General features: G+C 42.3%; 1 protein-coding gene across 2 annotated transcripts in view; it reads left to right on the forward strand.

The window, feature by feature from the left end:
* Positions 1 to 20142, forward strand: part of LOC122797858 (HMG domain-containing protein 4-like) — a 1182248-nt gene that overhangs the window by 743034 nt on the left and 419072 nt on the right. The gene's annotated exons all lie outside the window — the stretch shown is intronic.

The raw sequence follows: 20142 nt of genomic DNA on the forward strand, positions 1-20142 counted from the left end.
TGTTGATGTGTTTTCAGAATCCAGTATGTCCCCTGATTCCCTGCCTCTGGCTCATTGCAAGCCAGACAGATACTACAGGGTTCCTGACTCCCACAAATTTCTTTTCAAAAATCCTGTTGCAGACCCTGAAACCATTTCTCAGGGGCCCAAGGGCATTAAGGCTTCTACTGCTAAAAATCCTACCCCTTCTGATGGAGACTCCAGGGCGCTGGATAGATGAGGTAAAAAGGTTTATACATCTGCAACCTTGGCAATCAGGGCTTTAAACTGTCAATTCCATATGCTAAAATATCAACAGCATATCACAGGATTGCTTAAACAGAAAATTATGTTGATTTCTGACTGTGTGGAAAATAAGGGCTTACAGGATTTATTGCATTCAGCTGAACAAGTTGGAAAACATACTTTGCAGTGTGGTTTTGATTCTTTGGAGGCCTCTTGCAGGGCTGCTGTTACTGGGTCTGTGCTTAGAAGGCATGCTTGGCTTAAGGAGCAATCTCTGCCTGATCATGTTAAAGCAAAATTGTTGGAGGCTCCTTTGCAGCAGGACCGTCTGTTTGGCAATAAGGCTGAAGAAGTTTTAAAAATGATGGAAGAGAAAGCTAAATCTATGCAAACTGTGAAAGATTTCTTACAAGTACAACCTTCAAGATTTAGTATGCACTGGCCTACTAAGAACTGGTCCTTTCCAGTTCCTTCCAGAGCCACTCGAGCTAAACCCAGACATTCCAAAAGCACCAGGTTTCAGTCCCAAGGGTCTTTCAGAACTAAGCAATGGGGTGCCTCCGCTTCCAAATTTGGAAACAACAAGACACCTCCCTATGGTAAACAGTCTCAATGACTTTCCTTTAATATTACCAAGCACTTATCTATTAGCCGCCCCTTTGGGGGGAAAACTGGCTCTTCATGCAAAAAACTGGCAACTTGTAACCCAGGACAAATGGGTTTTAAATATAGTGTCCCAGGGACACAGGTTTCATTTCCACACGTTGCCAACTCCAAACGGATGGCCAGACCTGCCCCCAAATCAGTGGGCAGAGGCTCAGAAACAAGTACTTTCCCTCCTAAACATGGGGGCTATTCAGCTAGCACCAGAAGAGGAAAAGGGACAGGGTTTCTGTTCACAGACTTTTCCTGGTACCCAGAAAAGACAAATCATGGCATCCAATTCTGGACCTGTCTACTCTAAACACCTTTCTAGACATTCAAAAATTCAAGATGCTGGCTCTTCACCAGTTACTTCCTATGCTAGGCAAAGACACCTGGTTGGCAACTCTAGATTTAAAAGAGGCTTACCTGCATATTCCAATCAGGGAAACTTGCAGAAGATACTTCCGCTTCAAAGCAGGCTACTTGCATTGTCAGTTCTCTGCACTGTCCTTTGGCTTAGCTATGCGTCCAGGGTATTTACAAAGTGCCTGGCTCCAGTAATTGCATTTTGCAGGCAAAGAAATATTCAAATATATCCATACCTGGACGATTGTCTAATTTAGGCAGAAAACAAGTCCATTCTTCTAAAACATCTGGTGTTTGTAAAAAGGGATGTTAAATTGTCTATCTCGCCTTCATTCTTGCTGGTTGGGTTCGGAGCCGATCCTCTGATCCGACTCGGCCATCTTCAAAAGCTTGAGAGCTGCTTACTGGCTCGAGGCCTCCCTATATCCCATGATGCCTGGCGCTAGATACCCAGATCTCGTTTTCCACTTTTGCTGCGAGGTTGTTCTACTGGCTCAGGTCGTATAAAACTTTATTATTGTATTTTTCTTGTCACAAAACTGTTAGTTTTTAGTGTATAATTAGTCGTTAGATAAATCTGTTGTATTGTGGTTAGTTTTTCTCCAAATCCTGATTACTTATCCTCAAGAAACTCATTTAAGTTGGAGAGCTTCCCCTCCCCCCTTCTCTCCCTTTCCTTACCTCAGAAAGGTTTTTCCGTTTTAGTTAGAGGATAACCCTTTCTCTCTATCTCTTTAAAAAAAAAAAAAAATACATTAGCCTTTCTTAACATACCTTACTCACTTACCTCCTACGAACATCTTTCTCTATCTGAACAAAACCATTGCAGCCAACAGACTTTACCATCTTCTTTCACCTTTTTCCTTAACCATAGTAACATAACCTGTTTCTCTAACTATATATTACCAAAATTCCACAGATCAACCCACATTATTTACTTCTCTACCAAAATGACTTTTAATAACCTCTATAAACTCCTAAAATCTCTACTATACCCCAGCAACACCCCCTCCTAGACGGTGACATTCATCCAAACCCTGGCCCCTTTACTGACTCCCCCACTAACCCTACCAATTTTACAGTACCTATACTTTCTACAATTACGAATCCATCTAACTCCCTTCTGATAGCTCACCTTAACATTAGAAGTATTAACAATAAAATCTCCCACCTGCATGCACTCCTAGATATCCATTCATTTGACATTGTATGTCTTACAGAAACTTGGCTAAAACCATCTACTCTAGACCAGGAAATTAGCCCTACTGGCTATAACATCCTCAGAAATGACCGTAAAATAAAAAAAGGTGGGGGTTTAGCCTTTCTCTATAAATCTAATCTCCAAATTTCCCCCATTAATGTGCTTCCATCATTAGACTCTAAATCTGAAACCCTATCTATCAAACTCCAAATCAATAACTCCTAATCTGTCTATATAATCTGCATGTGTCTACCTCCAGGTAATAACACATATTCTCTAGAGAACCTGCTGAGTTACCTCTCTACCCAAATGCCCCAGGAGACCATTGTACTTGGTGACGTTAACATAGACTGGTCCACTTGTAGTTCTCTAAACCCTACCAACCACATAAACCTCTTCGGATTCTCACAATTAATAATAACTCCTACAAGAATCCATAAACCTAGTAACAAGGAAAGTACTCTGGACTGGATTCTTATTAATAGCCACCCTGAATCTTATACTCCAGGAACCCTTCCAGACGATATCAGTGACCACGTACTTACCTACATTATTAGACAAAAAGTCCATATTGCAACTACTCATAATCTCAAAACCTCCCGCTTAAAAATATTCTTTAATCCAGACAGCTTCTTAACCGAATTGCAAGCATGTGACTGGTCACCACTAACCTATCTAGAACTAGACAAAGCTGTCACCTATTTTAATACAAACTTTCTTCAAATCCTAGACTCCCATGCACCTTATCGCTCCACTAGAATAAAAACCAAATCTGCCCCTTGGCTCACAAAACAAACTAGGCAAAAAATACTCCTCAGAAATAAAATCTGGGCCAAATGGAGATCTACCAAATGTACAACAATCCACCTCCAATTTAAACAACTAAGAAATACCACCAAAAAGGATATTCTTAGAGACAAAAAAGATTTCTTCCTACACCTTCAACAAACCAATCAACAAACTCCACAAAAATTCTGGTCTGGGATAAACAAACTTCTTCAGCCAGGTTACACTACTACTCCTGACCCAACCGGTTTCAACAATAGCAACTCCAACCTAATCCCCGATGCCTTTAATAACTATTTCACAGATGCCATTCAAACCCTAGCCAATTCTTTACCACCCCCCACTGCTACCCAACCTAATAACTGCAATACTTCTCTACCCACCTTTCAAATACAACCTGTATCTACTTCTCTCATCTGTAAGCTTCTTCAAAAATTGAAACCTTGCACCCCTTCTGCTGACCATCTCCCATCTGAATACCTACAAATTGCCGCAAAAGCCATAGACTATCCCATCTCAATCCTTATTAACAGAACTATCTCTGAGGGCAAAATCCATGCTTTATGGAAAATATCCCATATCATCCCTCTACATAAAGGAAGACCATCTACTGAGCTCTCAAACTTTCGCCCTATTGCTCTACTCTCCCCATTAGCTAAGATAATAGAAAAATGTATTCACAAACAACTGCTTAACCACTTACTACAAAATAACCTTCTGGCAAACTGCCAACATGGCTTCAGGCCATTCCATAGCACATCTACTGCCCTTTCATCCTTTACCGACTCTATATATAAAAATCGTAACAATAACTCTTTTTCCTGTGCTCTATTCATTGACCTGTCAAAAGCCTTTGACATGGCTAACCATAACCTACTATTAAACAAACTAAAGGCTCACTCTCTCGATCCTCAAGCCATACAATGGTTTAGGTCTTATCTGGAAAATAGACAGCAAGCAGTACTTTGGCATAGCAATCTGTCTTCACTACTTCCAGTAAATATTGGAGTACCCCAGGGCTCTATCTTAGGTCCCCTACTCTTCTCCTTATTTATTAATAACTTACACATGAACTTACCTCAAGCCACCTGCATTCAATATGCTGATGACTCCACTTTAATCTGCACAGCCAAGAATATATCCTCTCTCCACTCCCTCACCCAAACTGTTTTTCAGAATGTTGAAAACTGGTTTATGCAACACTGCCTCCTCCTTAATCCCAAAAAAACAAAACTACTGCTTTTTACTCCTACTCATAAATCATCCATTCCTTTCTTCTCTTTAACCTCTAACAATGGTACCAACATCAACCCAGAGACTACAACCCGCCTACTAGGTGTAACTATTGATAATCATCTCAACTACGATGAACACATAAACTCCACTATAAAGTCTGTTAACAGAAAACTTGGCACCTTCTATAGAATAAAACCCTTCCTTACCCCTTCTGCAAGGAAAGCAATTGCCCAGACCCACCTTATTTCTACCCTCTTCTATGCCTCTGTTATATATACAGAAGGACAGTGAGATCAATTCTGTTGACCCTTAATTCCTTACAGCATACGCTGAAGCAAGGCCCACTAAAATTGTTCACAGACAATACTACAGTTCTGTGGTATGTTAACGGGGGGGGGGCAAAATCCTTCTTGCTGTGCCAACTAGCTCTCCGAGTGTGGGAGCTTTCCATGAAACAGGGAGTCGCACTACAGGCAGTGTATATCCCTTCAGAGCAGGCAGGCACACTAAGCAGGTCCATGTCACAGTCCACGAATGGATGCTCCACAGGGATGTGTTCCTGGACATAGCCCACAAATGGAGTCCACTTCAGATAGAGCTATTTGCCTCCCCTATGAACAGATGACTTCCATCCTTTTGCACCAGGCTGCGTAGTCCTCTGGCAATGGCAACAGATGCCTTCTCAGTCTCTTGGAGGGGGATGTTTCTGTATGCATTTCCCCCCTTCTCACTTCTCCAGAAAGTCTTACTGAAAATCCAGCAGGACAGAAATCTTTTTGGTGACTGCCTTTTGGTCAAGACAGCACTGGTTCCCCCTCCTCCTGCATTTAGCCAGGGGCAATCATCACATGTTACCTCAGAGTATACCTTGTCACACAGGACAAGGGATCCTTAATTCACCTCACCTACACTCTCTGAATCTTACCCTGTGGGTGAGAGCATTCCGATCCCTTAGACACATCTACAATGAGGACGTGCTTACAGTCCTGCAGGAGGCCGTGAAACCTAATAGTTGGAGATATTTTTACGTCTAAATGGAAAAGCTTCTCCATATGGTGTCTACAAAGACAGTTGGACCCTTTCCAGGGTGATGTCCCTTTGGTACTGTCATACCTGTGTGAACATTTGCAGACAGGGCTGGCATACTCCTCTGTTAAAGCCCATCTTGCTGCTATTTTAGCTTGTCTGCCTCTGGATCCTCCTTTGGCTTTTTGATTGCCTGCAGAGTTGTTATTAAAGGGAGTGCTGCATCTCAGGCCCTGCAGGAAACCCATCCCACCACCCTGGGACCTGAATTATGTCTTAGAGAAATCATGGTAGCCCACTTTGAACCAACTTGTAAGGCCTCTCTTAAACATTGCACTTGGAAAACAGTACTCCTAGTAGCCTTGACATCAGCTAGAAGAGTGTCAGAGTTACAGGCCTTCGTGGCCATCCTTCCTTTCCTCCTCTTCCACAAAGACAGGGTAACCCTTAGGACCAACACATCCTTCATGCCCAAGGTAGTCAATGAGCTATATTTAAAGCAAGCTATTCACCTATCTACCTTTTTCGCCCATCCTCAAGAGTGACTGTGAGAGAGGCTTACATTCTCTTGATGTGCATAGACAGCTTAGGTTTTACCTAGAAAAGACCAAATCTATCAGAAAATCAGACCAATTGTTTGCCTCATTTCACCCCAGGGCTTGGGGTAAGCAGCGACAAAGCAGACAATTTCAGCTTGGATTTCCAGAGCACTTTCCTTCTGCTATGCATACCATGGGAAATCTTTGGGGTCCAAAATTAAAGGTGGCTACATGAACCTCTGTCCATACTTTTACCAGGCATTACAAATTGGACAACATTTCCGAATCCAGGGCTTGATTTGCCAGAGCAATCCTCCATGGATTTATAGAAAATAGTTCCAAGCCACTCCCCTCTTCTTCCCACTGAGACCTGACACTCACCCAAGAGTTGGAATACTGCAACATGACAATAGAAGGACATAGAATATTGTGTAAAATCTTACCATAACCATTGATATCCTTCTTTTCCATGTTACAATATTTCTTCCCTTCCTCCTTCCCTCTTCTTTCCTTGAACTGTTCCTTCTTGTATGGCACTGGACTTGTACAGATGTCCTTCATGGATGCATCTGCAGTCATAACAAATGGGTTGTCCTGTCGTCAGGCAGCCCTTCGGTCGGCCGGATTCCAAAGTCTGGGTCCGGCTTCGGCTGATGTCGCACTTCACCCGACGTCATCTCTGCTGGTCTTCGGGTATAAAGGCATCAGCCGACGCCATTTTCCTCAGTCTTTCTTGCCGTGGCCCAAGCAGAAGCTGTTCGCAAGTGCCGGTCAGTCAGATCCAGAGATTACTACTACCGAATACTACTTCAAGACTTCTAAACGCTAAGTACCCCGTTGGGGACTCTTTCTTGCCTCAGCCGATGTCAGAAAAAGTCAATAACTGTTTAACTTGTGGGAAACAAATACCTCATAAAGATTTCCACTCTTACTGTTTGCCTTGCTTAGGCCCAGACCACGACGTAGCAGCCTGTTCGGCCTGTGCTTCCTTCAACCGACGAACGCTTAAGCGTCGGTCGGAGTTTGCTGAACAGTTTTTCGGCTCAGATTTTGCGTACATTATGCCGTCGGATCCTCCGACTACCCAAATTGTTAAAAAACGCAAAGAAAAAGACCGACACTCGCGGTCCGCGGTTTCGGCCGAAACCACGGTTACGCAAGCCGCGAGTGTCTCGGTTTCGGCCGAAACCGAGAAAACTGGTCAATATTCTGCCGAATCCATTACTACTACTGAGGCTCCTGCTACCTTACCTGAATCAGCCTCAGAAATTTTGCCTACAACTGTGGTTCCTAGTGATTTATCAGACACCATCCCTTTGGATGTCTCTACCCCAGCACGTGGTGCTGCTAGGCCTCCTGCAGCCATGTCTATTAAGGCCTTTGCCAGGGCTAAAGCAGCCAAATCTGCTAAATCAGTGCCTGTTAAACCCCCCTCACACAGGCCCACTTCTAGCTCACAAATGCTTACTCTGGCAGAAGATTTAATATCCTTAATTAGGGGATCCCAATCTCACCCAGACAGGGCCTCTCAGCCCCCAGAAAAGAGACCTAGAGCAGAGCCCCCCGAGCCTGTGTCCTCTGATGATTCTGCGGATGACTCAGACATTACAGACCAGCCAGAGGCTCCTTTTTCCAATTATGAAGATTCCGATGCTGAAGAATCCATTCCAGCTGCCTCTCCACCAGAGGAATTCTCCTTTGGTGAAACCTTACATGCCATGAGAGAAAAATTCCAATGGCAGGGACAAGATTTCTCAGATTCAAGAAAAAGGCTTAGGACTTTTCTGCACTTACCACAACATAGGCCCCTAGCTATACCTCCTGTTCTGCCTGTTGTGGACGATGCATTTAATGATGTCTGCACTGCACCTGATTCTTTACCTCCAGCCCCTGCCAAACCAGATAGATTTTACAGGGTGCCAGACACTCATCACCACCTATACAAGGCCCCGCTTGCAGACCCCGAAACTATATCCCAGGGGCCTAAGGCAGTAGCCTCGACCACAGCAAAAAACCCTATTCCCTCTGAAAGGGAATCCAGGTCCTTAGAGAGATGGGGGAAAAAAGTCTACACCTCTGCTACTCTCTCAGCTAGAGCTTTAAACTGTCAGTTTCACATGATCCAATACCAAGAGTTTATGCTTGATCAGTTAATTAAAAAGCTGTCCTCTGATGAATCTTTAGATAAGAAATATCTATTAGAAATGGTGAATAACATCCAACAGGTTAGTAACCATTCCTTAAAATGTGGCTACGATGCACTGGAGGCTTCATTTAGATCAGCCATGACTGGCACAGTGATAAGAAGGCATGCATGGTTGAAAGAACAGGTCTTACCGGATCATGTTAAAGCAAAGCTATTAGATGCTCCTATGGATAAGGCCAGTCTATTTGGGGAACCTGCCCAGCAGGTAATGAAGAAAATGGAAGAAAAGGCAAAATCTGTACAAACAGTTAAAGATTTCTTACAGGTTCAGCCCCCAAGGTTTAGCAGGAACTGGCCTGCCAAAAATTGGTCCTTTCCTGACTCCACAAGATCCCAAAGGGGCAGGAATAGACGCTCTAGGGGCAGAAATCAATCCAGAGGAGGTGCCTACAGAGGACGACAGTGGCAAGGCAATAACCGAGGCACAGACACAACCACTGCCACTGCAACAGGACAATCACAGTGACTTGGCTCTGACCCCGCCTACCAGGGAGCAAATAGCAGCACCATTAGGCGGAAAGTTAGCCTTATTCTCGAAAAATTGGCACTATATCACAAAAGACAAGTGGATTTTGCAAACCATAGACCAAGGCTACCGGTTCCACTTCCACACCTTACCAGTAAAAAGAGGAATGCCAAACCTGCTTCCAAATCAAAAAATAGAAGCTCTGCAGCAGATAGCGGAATTAACAAAGATGACAGCTGTGGAAAGAGTACCAATAACAGAACAGGGCAAAGGATTCTACTCCAGACTCTTCCTAGTGCCAAGAAAAGAGAAAAACTGGAGACCTTTTCTCGACCTGCCCATCTTAAACACATACATCATTGTCCCAAAATTCAAAATGCTGACCCTACAGCAACTTCTTCCCATGCTGGGCAAGGAGTGTTGGCTGGTAACTCTAGATCTCAAGGAGGCATACCTGCACGTCCCCATTCGACCAAATTGCAGAAGATACCTCAGATTTCTTGCAGGATCAGAGCATTATCAATTCTCAGCATTGCCCTTTGGCTTATCTACTGTGCCCAGAGTATTCACAAAATGCCTGGCATCAGTAATCGCTCACTGCAGAGTACAGGGAATCCAAATTTATCCATACCTGGACGACTGCCTGTTACAAGCGGACAACAAAAGCAAGCTGACAACAGATTTACAAAGGGTCATTTACTTGCTACAAGCCCTGGGATACACAGTCAGTTTACAAAAGTCAAGGCTGATACCATCCCAAACAAGAACTTTCTTGGGCGCGGAATTGGACACAGTAAAACAAATGGCATTCCTAACTGCAGAAAAACAAAAAGAGCTCCCTCTTTACTTCTTGGCATTAACAAAGCAGAACAAACTAACAGCAAGAAAAGTTCTGCAGGCCTTCGGCTTCATGGCATCATGCATAATCTTGGTCCCACATGCCAGACTGCATATGAGAAAGCTACAGTGGTACCTAAAGAATTTATGGTCTCAACACAGGCACAGCTTAGAAACAGAAATACCACTAATCCCATGCCTAAAACAGGAGTTCCTATGGTGGGCTCAAGCATGCCAGTCAAACCCAGGCTTACCCTTCCACAACTTTCGAGCAAGCCAAACCATCACAACGGACGCCTCAGACCTAGGATGGGGGGCGCAGATGCTGGACAAATGCGTATAAGGACTGTGGACTCAGGACCAGCTGCACCTGCACATAAACCAAAAAGAAATGCTGGCAGTAAAACTGGCAATCCAAAAATTCAGACCATTCCTCAAGGAAGGCCATTTGATGATAAGGACAGACAACACCACAGTCATGTGGTACATCAACAAACAGGGAGGCACTCATTCATACCCCCTATGCAGAATGACTTTGGACCTTTGGAATCTGGCTCTCAGCTACAACATCCAGTTACAGGCAATATTTGTACCGGGAAAAGAGAACACCCTAGCAGACATTTTAAGCAGAACCACCTCGGATGCTCACGAATGGATGCTACACCCGGACTTCTTCAAGGCCATCACAAAGAAATGGGGAATGCCACAAATAGATCTATTCGCTTCCCCACTCAATCACCAGCTCAAAAATTCTGCACAAGGACATTCCACCCACTTGCATGGAAGGTGGACTCTCTATCCTTCAGCTGGAAAGGCCTGACAGCATATGCATTTCCACCTCTTCCCTTGATGCACAAGGTACTACTGAAAATCAAAGAGGAACGTCCAAGGATAATCCTGATAGCTCCGAACTGGCCAAGACAACACTGGTACCCATTGCTGAGGAGCATGTCTCGGGAGAAAATGTGGTCAATACCCCTGATGCCTCTGATGTTAACTCAGAACAACTACAACATCATACATCCAAACCTAAAAACCTTGCAACTGACTGCCTGGAACATCACATAGCAGCAACTAACCCAGACCTTTCCCAAAGGGTTAAAGACATTATCCTTGAAGCCCGCAGACCTTCAACAAGAAGGAACTATGCAAGAAAATGGAAAAGGTTCGTCATTTGGAGTACTGAAAGAGGAAAAAATGTGTCGAACATAGATATTGCTAACATTCTGGAGTACTTGGCAGAGCTTCTACATACAGGCCTGTCCTATTCCTCCATCAAGATACATGCATCAGCTATTTCAGCAGAATACAGCTCTGATCCTCCTATCTTTTCACATCCTCTACTCAGGCAGTTCCTCAGAGGGATCAAGAATGTAAAACCTCCTAGGAAACCACCATTACCAGCATGGGACTTGAACTTTGTACTAGAAAAGTTGACACTCCCTCCGTTTGAACCAGCAGCAACAGCAGATCTACAACACCTGTCATGGAAAACTGCTTTCCTACTGGCTATTACTTCAGCAAGGAGGGTTTCGAACTACAGGCCTTAATGGCAGTGCAACCCTTCCTAATCTTCCATCAAGATAGGGTGTCCATGAGAACTAATCCTACATTTATGCCTAAGGTGGTATCCAGAGTGTCTTTAAACCAGGCAATCCACCTACCTACCTTCTTTCCCAATCCACAAAACAGAGGTGAAAGAATGCTGCATACCTTGGATGTACATAGACAGTTACGCTACTACCTGGACAGAACCAAAAGTAACAGAAAAACTGACCAGCTTTTTGTAGCCTATGCAACAGGAAGGGAAGGAAAAGCAATTTCCAAACAGACAATCTCCAAATGGATAGAAAATTGCATAAGATTCTGTTACTCCTACCATGGAAAACCAATTCCACAGAACATAAGACCTCATTCTACAAGGGCTACAGCCACTACCACAGCTTTCTTACGAGGAGTGGCAACCAAGGACATTATTGAGGCGGCTACTTGGACCTCCGTGCATACATTTGCCAAGCATTATAATTTACCTCTATATTCCAGATCCCGAGCAGGGTTTGCCACTGCTGTACTGCAAGGGATCCTAACTACACCATAATTTTTATTCCTCCTACCCTAGTTTGGCTATGGTATTCTACCCATTTGTTATGACTGCAGATGCATCCATGAAGGACATAGTACAGTTTTGTACCTACCATAAATGTAGATGTCCGAACTGGATAGCATCTGCAGTCAGGATTACCCTCCCTCCTTCCCCTCTGTGGTACTCCTAGGGTATTTACCCTCCTAATAGCTAGCTGGGGGGGGGAGTCTCTTATGGTGTATTTGTTTGTATATATGTACATACATGCTTATTTTTTGTTTGCCTTCTACCTTTTTGGAAACATTGGCATTTATCCAAAATTTCGCCTTCCAAGAGGGCAACTGGCATCTGGGGCAAGAAACACTGAGGAAAATGGCATCGGCTGATGCCTTTATACCCGAAGACCAGCAGAGATGACGTCGGGTGAAGTGCGACATCAGCCGAAGCCGGACCCAGACTTTGGAATCCGGTTGACCGAAGGGCTGCCTGACGACAGGACAACCCATTTGTTATGACTGCAGATGCTATCCAGTTCGGACATCTACATTTATGGTAGGTACAAAACTGTACTTTTTCCTTGGTCTGGAGCGCTCAGTTCTGAGGTCTGGTACGCGCAGACATTACTTTATGGCACATGTTCCCTTAGGCAATGTCAGATGTCCAACGTACCAAGCAGTGACTCCAAACTTTTGTATACTGGACGGACGTTGAGGTAGCAAGAGAGGAAAACCCAAGAGGTGGAATACTGCAACATGGAAGAGAAGGACGTCTATGGTTATGGTAAGACTTTACACAACTATTCTTTCTTACAGCATAATTAGCAATGTCCTTCAATACCACTGCTGTAGTATTCGTAACTGAAAAGATCTCCTGCCAAAGGTAGAGAAGTGTCCAGCCAGTATACCAAAGCTTTTAGTACTTACAGTCACTGGACATCTCAGGTACACCCATGCAAGGTATGGGACATAAAGGTGATGTACAGATGCACATACTCAGAACTTCATTGCCGCTAATCTGAACGCCATCATTGAACATCAGTCTGAATGCCTTACTGCTGTGCTGGTTACCAAGCCACGTTTCAGACAAGTGCCCTGTTTGGGTTTCTCCTTATCTTTCTTTTTTATTTAGTGCTTGTTGCGTTCATGTCATCCAGGAAGGGAAAATGTCAATATGGGAGGCAGATTCCTAATAAGGACAATTACGACCAGTGTCTCGTCTGTGTGGCTGCTTCCCACAACCATACACAGTGCTCTGTCTGCCAGGCTTTTGTCCCCAAGATCATATGTAGTAATTTCTTCTTCCCATCTCTTTAACCAGCATCTTAAGCTATGGGCTGAAGGTACTGTGGTCGACTCTTCGTGTCCCGAGGGTCAGCTGTTGGCCAAGAAAAACGCCAAAAAAAATTAGGTCTGTTACAGGTGTTGTTCAGCCTCCCCCAGACATTTCTGTCAAGGTTAGTGAAAGCCTAGAGGATTGTCTGTTGGTTGCTTCGGATTTGCTGCGACCCCATCAGAGGCTGGCATGTATCTGACGTCTTGCATGTCCTTCAAGGCTTTGCAAACATCTGCTCCAGACACTGAGGTGGAGCCTCGACTGATTATATCCAAGAGACAAAGGGGATTCTGCAGATCTTAGAAAAGGAGGAGATCTCTGCTATGCTTAATGTGTCACCAAGGGTCTGATCCTCCCAAGGTGTTTTGTGCGGACATTCTGCAGAAAACCAAGCATATTTCCTGTGTAGATAAGGATCCCCAACATGAATGTCAGGATTTTACTTGGGGGTTATTTATTGCTTAAATGGCTCTAAGACGTCCTGAAGGGCTATCTTTGCCTGCCCCTCCCTGGTCTTCCACTCCTCTTAAAAGACCCAGGTAACTGGACTCCTCAGATGAGGATCAGTAGTCAGGATAAGAGTCCCTTGTACTCTTCTCAGATCCCTTTACCCTTGGACTGTGGTTCAATGGAAGAGCATTCTCCTAGTCCTGATTCTCCTTTAGAAGAACTCTCATTTGGAGACACCTGTTACCTGTCTGATGGAGTTCTTGAAGTGGGATTGATCTCGAGTCTCTCTGATATCCAGAAAAGGTATTGTGAACTCCTCCAGATGGAGTCTCCTAAACCTTCTGCTGTCCTCCCCATTTCTGGCTGCCCTTCCAAGTACCTTTTCAACAGCTTTTGTGCCCCTGATTCTCAGCCCTCTGTTCCCAAGAAACCTGGTAGATCTTACAAGGTGCCTGATGACTAAATGTGTCTATAAATGTTGTTCTGCTGATCCTTCTGCAGTGTCCGTCTCTTCTGATGCTGTTGTCCTCTACAAAGCTGCTTCCATCAGATAAGGATAGTAGGACCATGGAGAGGCTGGGCAAAAAGGTTTATACTGCTGCCACTTTTTCTTTTCTGACCATTAACTTCCAGACTCATATGACCAGTTATGTTGTGACCCTCCTTTTCTCAGGTTTCTCAAGTGGTTTCTGACATTTGACTATGAGGGTAAGACTTCTGCCCAGTCCCTGTTGGGTTCTGCCTCAAGTACTCTTGGCTTCATCTACAGTCTTTGCCTAATGACATTAAGACCAAACTATTGGATGCTTTTTTGGATACTAAAAATCTTTTTGGTGGTGGTTTCTGCTTCTGCTGAATTTCTTAAGTCTCTCTAGGATAAGCGAAAAGCCTTGTAAGAGTTGAATCATATTTTTGTTTCTCCTATTCCTAAGTTTCAGAGGAATTACCCCTCCAAATCTGCTTTTGTTTGTGGGCAGTCTTGCCCTCCACCCAAAGGAAAAAAGGGTTCTAGACATGTGGCTTCTGGTAAGACTACTCAAATCCCTGCTTTCCTTAAACCTACTTTTCAGGATAAGCCAGGTTCCATTTAACAGTTTGCTTCCCCTTTCCCTCAGCCAGGTTCCCTTATCCCTCTGTCTTTCCCAGTCTCTTCCAAATTGGTTAAAGATCACAACAACCTCTCAAGTTCTGTCCATTGTCTGTAAGGGATATTTCATGGTTTGGAATTCCCTTTCTCCCTTTTTGGGCATTCCTCAACCTCCAGGTGAACAACTTCCTTTTTTCCCCAGAGGTGCTTCTTTCTCTTTTGATCTAGGTCACCATTCAAGCTGTGACCCCTGTCCAGGTAAGGAGGGTTTTTTTATTCCAGAATGTTTTTGGTCCCAGAAAGGAGTGCATTAAGAGACCAGTTTTGGACCTTTCCCAGCTCAATACCTTTCTCAAGATTCCTTCCTTTCAGATATTGTCTGTTCAGACTTTATTTCCCCTACTCCAGGCCTTACTAGTCTGTGTGGATCTCAAGGATGCCTACCTTTATATCCCCTTTTCAGAAAACCTTTACTTTTCTCTGTTTCTTCCTTGCATTTTCAGTTCTCTACTTTGCCTTTGGCCTCTCTAATGCCCCAAGGATATTCACCAAATGCTTAGCTCCTGTCGATGCTTTTTGCATGATGAGAAGAGTTTATATCTTTCCTCATCTGAATGATCTGCTCATTCAAGCTTCCTCCCCCCTGTGCTCTGCTTCAGGATCTCCAGTTTACTAGTTCCCTGATGTAAAGACTGGGGTTCATCATAAATTTTCAGAAATCAGCTCTGACCCCTTCTCAGGATCATATTTTCCTTGATTACAAACTCCAGACCATCCTCATGCTGGCATCTCTGCCTGCCCTCACAGCCCTGTCTCTTACTGCCTTTTTCCATGCTCTTTTTCCTGCGGTTTCACTCATGCCCAGGAACTTTCTCACGGTCCTCTGGTTCATGGCTTCCACATTCCCATTCCCCTTTTGGCCAGGCTCCACATGAGATAGCTACAGTGGTACCTGAAGTCAGTGTGGCTCCAAAATTGCTAACCTTGGACTTCACAGTCCTGGTCTTTCCTTGTCTCAAGCTCAAGCTGCAGTGGTGGATTCATCGGCTTTCACTCAACCTGGGGCTTCCTTTCCACGCTCCAGTCCTGACTCGAGCTCTTTACAGACACCCCAGACAGGGGGTGGGGGCCTCCTTCAGCTCTATTAAGGTTCACAGTCTCTGGCCTGTTCAACAGAGGTCATGCCACGTCACTATAAAGGCGATGATGGCTCTGCTACTAGTTCTTCAAGCTTTTCATTCCCTATTTCATCCCGGGCACCTCAAAATATTCACAGACAGTACCACAGTGTTGTGGTATGTCAACAAGCAAGGGGAGTACAAGGTCCTACCATCTTTGCAGATTAGCTCTTCAGGTCTGGATTCTAGCTGTCCAGTATCAGGTAACTGTTGAGGCTGTCTGCATTCCCTCGGAACACACTGTAATGGCTGACTCTTTGAGCAGGTCCAGCACACAAGCTCTAGATGGATGTTTCACAGAGATGTGTTCCTGGACATTGTCCATCAGTAGGGTATTCTCAGATCTTTTTGCCTCCCCTCTGAACAGGCAACTTCCTGTATTCTGTTCCAGAGTCCCACGTCCTCTGCCTAGGAAAGTGGATTCCTTGTCTTTTCCTTGGAAGGGGATGTTTCTGTACACCTTCCCTCCTCTTCCTCTGTTACTGCAAGTCTTGCACAAGATCCAGCAGGACTCTGAAAATCTTGCTAGTGACTCCCTTTTGGCCCAGACAGCATTGGCTCCCCCCTTCTTTTTCACTTGGCCAGGGGCAATCACCACAAGTTACCTCACCAGGTGGCCCTTCTCACACAAAAAGGGGTTTATCATCCATCCTCACTTGTCCACTCTTCAACTGATGCTATGGGTGATAGGGTTTTGATCCCTTTTATGCACCTATTTTCTGAGGACATTCTTTGGGTCCTGCTGAAGGCCAGGAAGTTCATACCAGGAAATCGTATTTTTCCAAATGGAAAATATTTTCTGTTTAGTGCCTGTTTCGCCATCAGGATCCTCTGTCTGTGGAGGTTCTTCTGGTTCTGCCTTATTTGTATGATCTGCTCCATGCTGGGTTGGCATATTTTTCAGTTAAAGCTTACTTGTCAGCAATTTCTTCTTGTCTGCTCTTGACTCCTCCTCTGCCTCTAGATTTGAGGTCAGGCAGTTTCTTAAAGGCATTCTTCATATTGGACCTCCTAGGAAGCCTATTCCACCTTCCTGAGACCTGTTTTGTCCTGAAGAATTGACTTGGGCTGCCTTTGAGCCTGCTGCTTTGCTTTCTTACAGCATTGTACTTGGAAGACTGTTGTTCTTTTGAATCTCACTTCGGCCAAGATGGTGTCTGAACTTTAGGCCCTCATACCTGTTCCTCCATTCTTAGTTTTCCACACAGAGTGTCTCTTCATACTAATGCTTCTTTTATGCCCAAGGTGGTCAGTGAGTTGTCCCTTAATCAGTCTATTCATTTGCCTTCCTTTTTTCCTTCTCAGTTTGCCAGTGAGAATGTTCTTCACAACTTGGGATTTACATGTGCAGTTCAGATATTATTTGGATAAAAGTAAAGATCTGAAGTAAAGTAATAACCAGTAGGCAAACCAGCCCCGTTATAAACAGCAAACAGCCATACAAGCAAAAGCAATGGTGAAGTGAAGCACAGCTTTAAGCACCATTCAAAACCAAAAAACTGTAAAATTATAGAACGTTTTATTTCCAGGTAAGCGCTTTCACCACATAGAGTGGCTTCCTCAGACCATTAATACAAACTAAAAACAAGAACAACAGTATAATTAAGTAGTAACATTTAACGCTCACTTGATTAAAAAATCCAAGCACAGCTGACTTCCATCTCAGCATTCTAATGCCGACGTCAGCACTACATTCAGAACCATTTAAAGTCACAGCTCTATATTGTAAAACATTGCATATAAGAATTTGTTTAAAACCTACAAATTCAACCACATCATAAATACAACACATGTCAATTCATAACTCCCTTTTCGAAAAATGCATATCTTTCATTTAAAATGTAAGATCATTCCGTCCTTTAGTTTGAACACAAACTCTCCTTAGATGGCTGAAAGTGTTTAACGTGGTTCAACAGACATACATAACATGACCACGTAAGTATATAAAAGCCTTATCAAATAGTCATAAAGCCCTTCTTCTAATTAGTTGAATAACTAACACTGCCATTATTCATAGACACATGATCAACAGATAATGAATTTTACAGATAAAGCACTTTTTTATACAGTCGGCTGATAGAAAATTTAAAGCCCGACTGCTCAACTCCCCAGCTTATAATGAAACATCAACGGCTGTGTATTAACGTGGTACATTCATAAAATGTACCATACATAAAAACCTGATATAAAAGATCAGATATAAAGGATTTCTATGCTTATAATAATAAGGCAGCATATAGTTCTAACTATGCTGCCTAACTATTCAGATAACGACATCAATGGCACTGAGACAACCAGAGACTTAAATCCTGTCTATTGTACAAATGTGTGACTGTCCAGTCTCATTGATAAAATTCATGCAGTGTAACTACCATATACCATTTACCTAGATGTGTAATGTAAGCCTTACAATTTACAGATATGTAGATTCACCAAAGCCCTATGTCCCATCAACCACCTACTCAAAACTTAATCGCAGCCAGATGATTAATAGCCGTATCCATGGATCTAATCCATTGTATGATCAGATAATTATACATTTCTACTAAAGATTGAATCAATAAATAAAATAACTATTGTAACACACATTAAATAAATAATATATATGTGTTAGTCATTCATACTGGTTGTGCTTCCAGATGAAACTATTTATATTACAGAGTGCTGAATCATGTTTACTTTTACATTTGAGCAATGAACAAGCATTCTAAAGTTTTATATATATATATATATATATATATATATATATATATATACATAAGCAAAGCACTTATTGTGTTATCTATCAGTAATTCCTAATGATGAACCAGCAAAACGATGTATACAAAAAATAGACCAATATTGAAAAGCTAGATGTAAATCATATAGGCATGGGAAATTTTTTATATACATATATATATATATATATATATATATATATATATATATATATATACACACATATATATATATATATATATATATATATATATATATACACATATAGCTTATACTTAACGACCATAATAATGATGCAAACCCGAAGGTAATAACACAGCCATAAAAGCTAGCATATATATCCTGCTTTTAAAATATAAAACTGCCTAAATTATACTAGAATAAAAAATAATCTAATGTGCCCATCTAAATAAATATAGGTTATACCTCCTCTATGCATAAAAATGAAAATATCTAAATAAATAGTTAACTGTTATGAAATGATTACATATGATATATCAGGACTGCATAAAAAAGTTTGTAAATAAAAACTGTGGTTAATAGCCAAATCTCTCTATATCTATCTTCATTTAACATAATGAGAATTTGCATTTTATAATAATATAAATAACCCTAACAAATACATATAGTGTTGCACAATGAAACAATCAGCTATTGAAAGCAGTGTTATAACTTAATATATTATAATTTTCTGGGTAGTCCCTGTGCTTCCAGTGCACATTTGAAGAATATTTTCCCATTCAAACCTAGCCCTTTCTCTGCTCTTAATTTTAATATCCATCGTAATTCACTATTCTCTGTCAAATTCTTAACATTGTCTATTCTTGGGCCAATAATTTGTTCCAATCCAATAAACTTAAAGTGATGATATTTGTTACTAGTTTCAATGTATCTAGACAAAGCACTAACTGAGTCTCTATTCCTTATACTATTGATGTGTTCCCTCATCCTCTCATGAAACATTCTGTTTTTTTTTTCCCAACGTAGATGCGTAGACAACAATCACATTGTGCTAAATAGACAATATTTCTACTGTCACAGTCAATATCAGTTTTCAACTTATATAACACTCCTGTATCCGGGTGTATACATTAATTGGTTTGTTTAATGAATTGACAGACACTACAGTGGCCACATACCTTAGTCCCTACACTTGTACTGGTACAGGCTGTCACTGTGTCTGTAGGATAACCTAACATTCTTCTAAGATTTTTTCTGTTTTTAAAACAGAAACTAGGATGCTCTCCTACAATATCTTTAATCTTCTTATCAGTCATAAGTAACGGCCAATGTTTATGGAAAATATCCTTTGCCTTGTTAACATCACTTGTATATGGTATAGATATATTAACTACCTTTTGAGTGAGTAAAAAAGCTGAGGAATAATAGAGCTAAACCATAGTTTTTTTCTAAATCAGTTAATGTGGCTGAGTATAACGTAGAAATGGAAACTCAAAAGGTAAGTTAATATATCTATACCATATACAAATGATGTTAACAAGGTTAAGGATATTTTCCATAAACATTGGCCGTTACGTGTGACTGATAAGAAGATTAAAGATATAGTAGGAGAGCATCCTAGTTTCTGTTTTAAAAACAGAAAAATCTTAGGAGAATATTATATTATCCTAGAGACACAGTGACTGCCTGTAGCAATGCAAGTGTAGGAACTAAGGTATGTGGCCACTGTAGTGTCTGTCAATTCATTAAACAAACCAATGAATTTATACACTCTGATACAGGAGTGTTATATAAGTTGAA

The sequence above is a fragment of the Protopterus annectens genome, chromosome 1.part0, assembly GCF_019279795.1.
Source record: "Protopterus annectens isolate FY-2018-M chromosome 1.part0, PAN1.0, whole genome shotgun sequence".
In the NCBI taxonomy this organism is placed as follows: Eukaryota; Metazoa; Chordata; order Ceratodontiformes; family Protopteridae; genus Protopterus; species Protopterus annectens.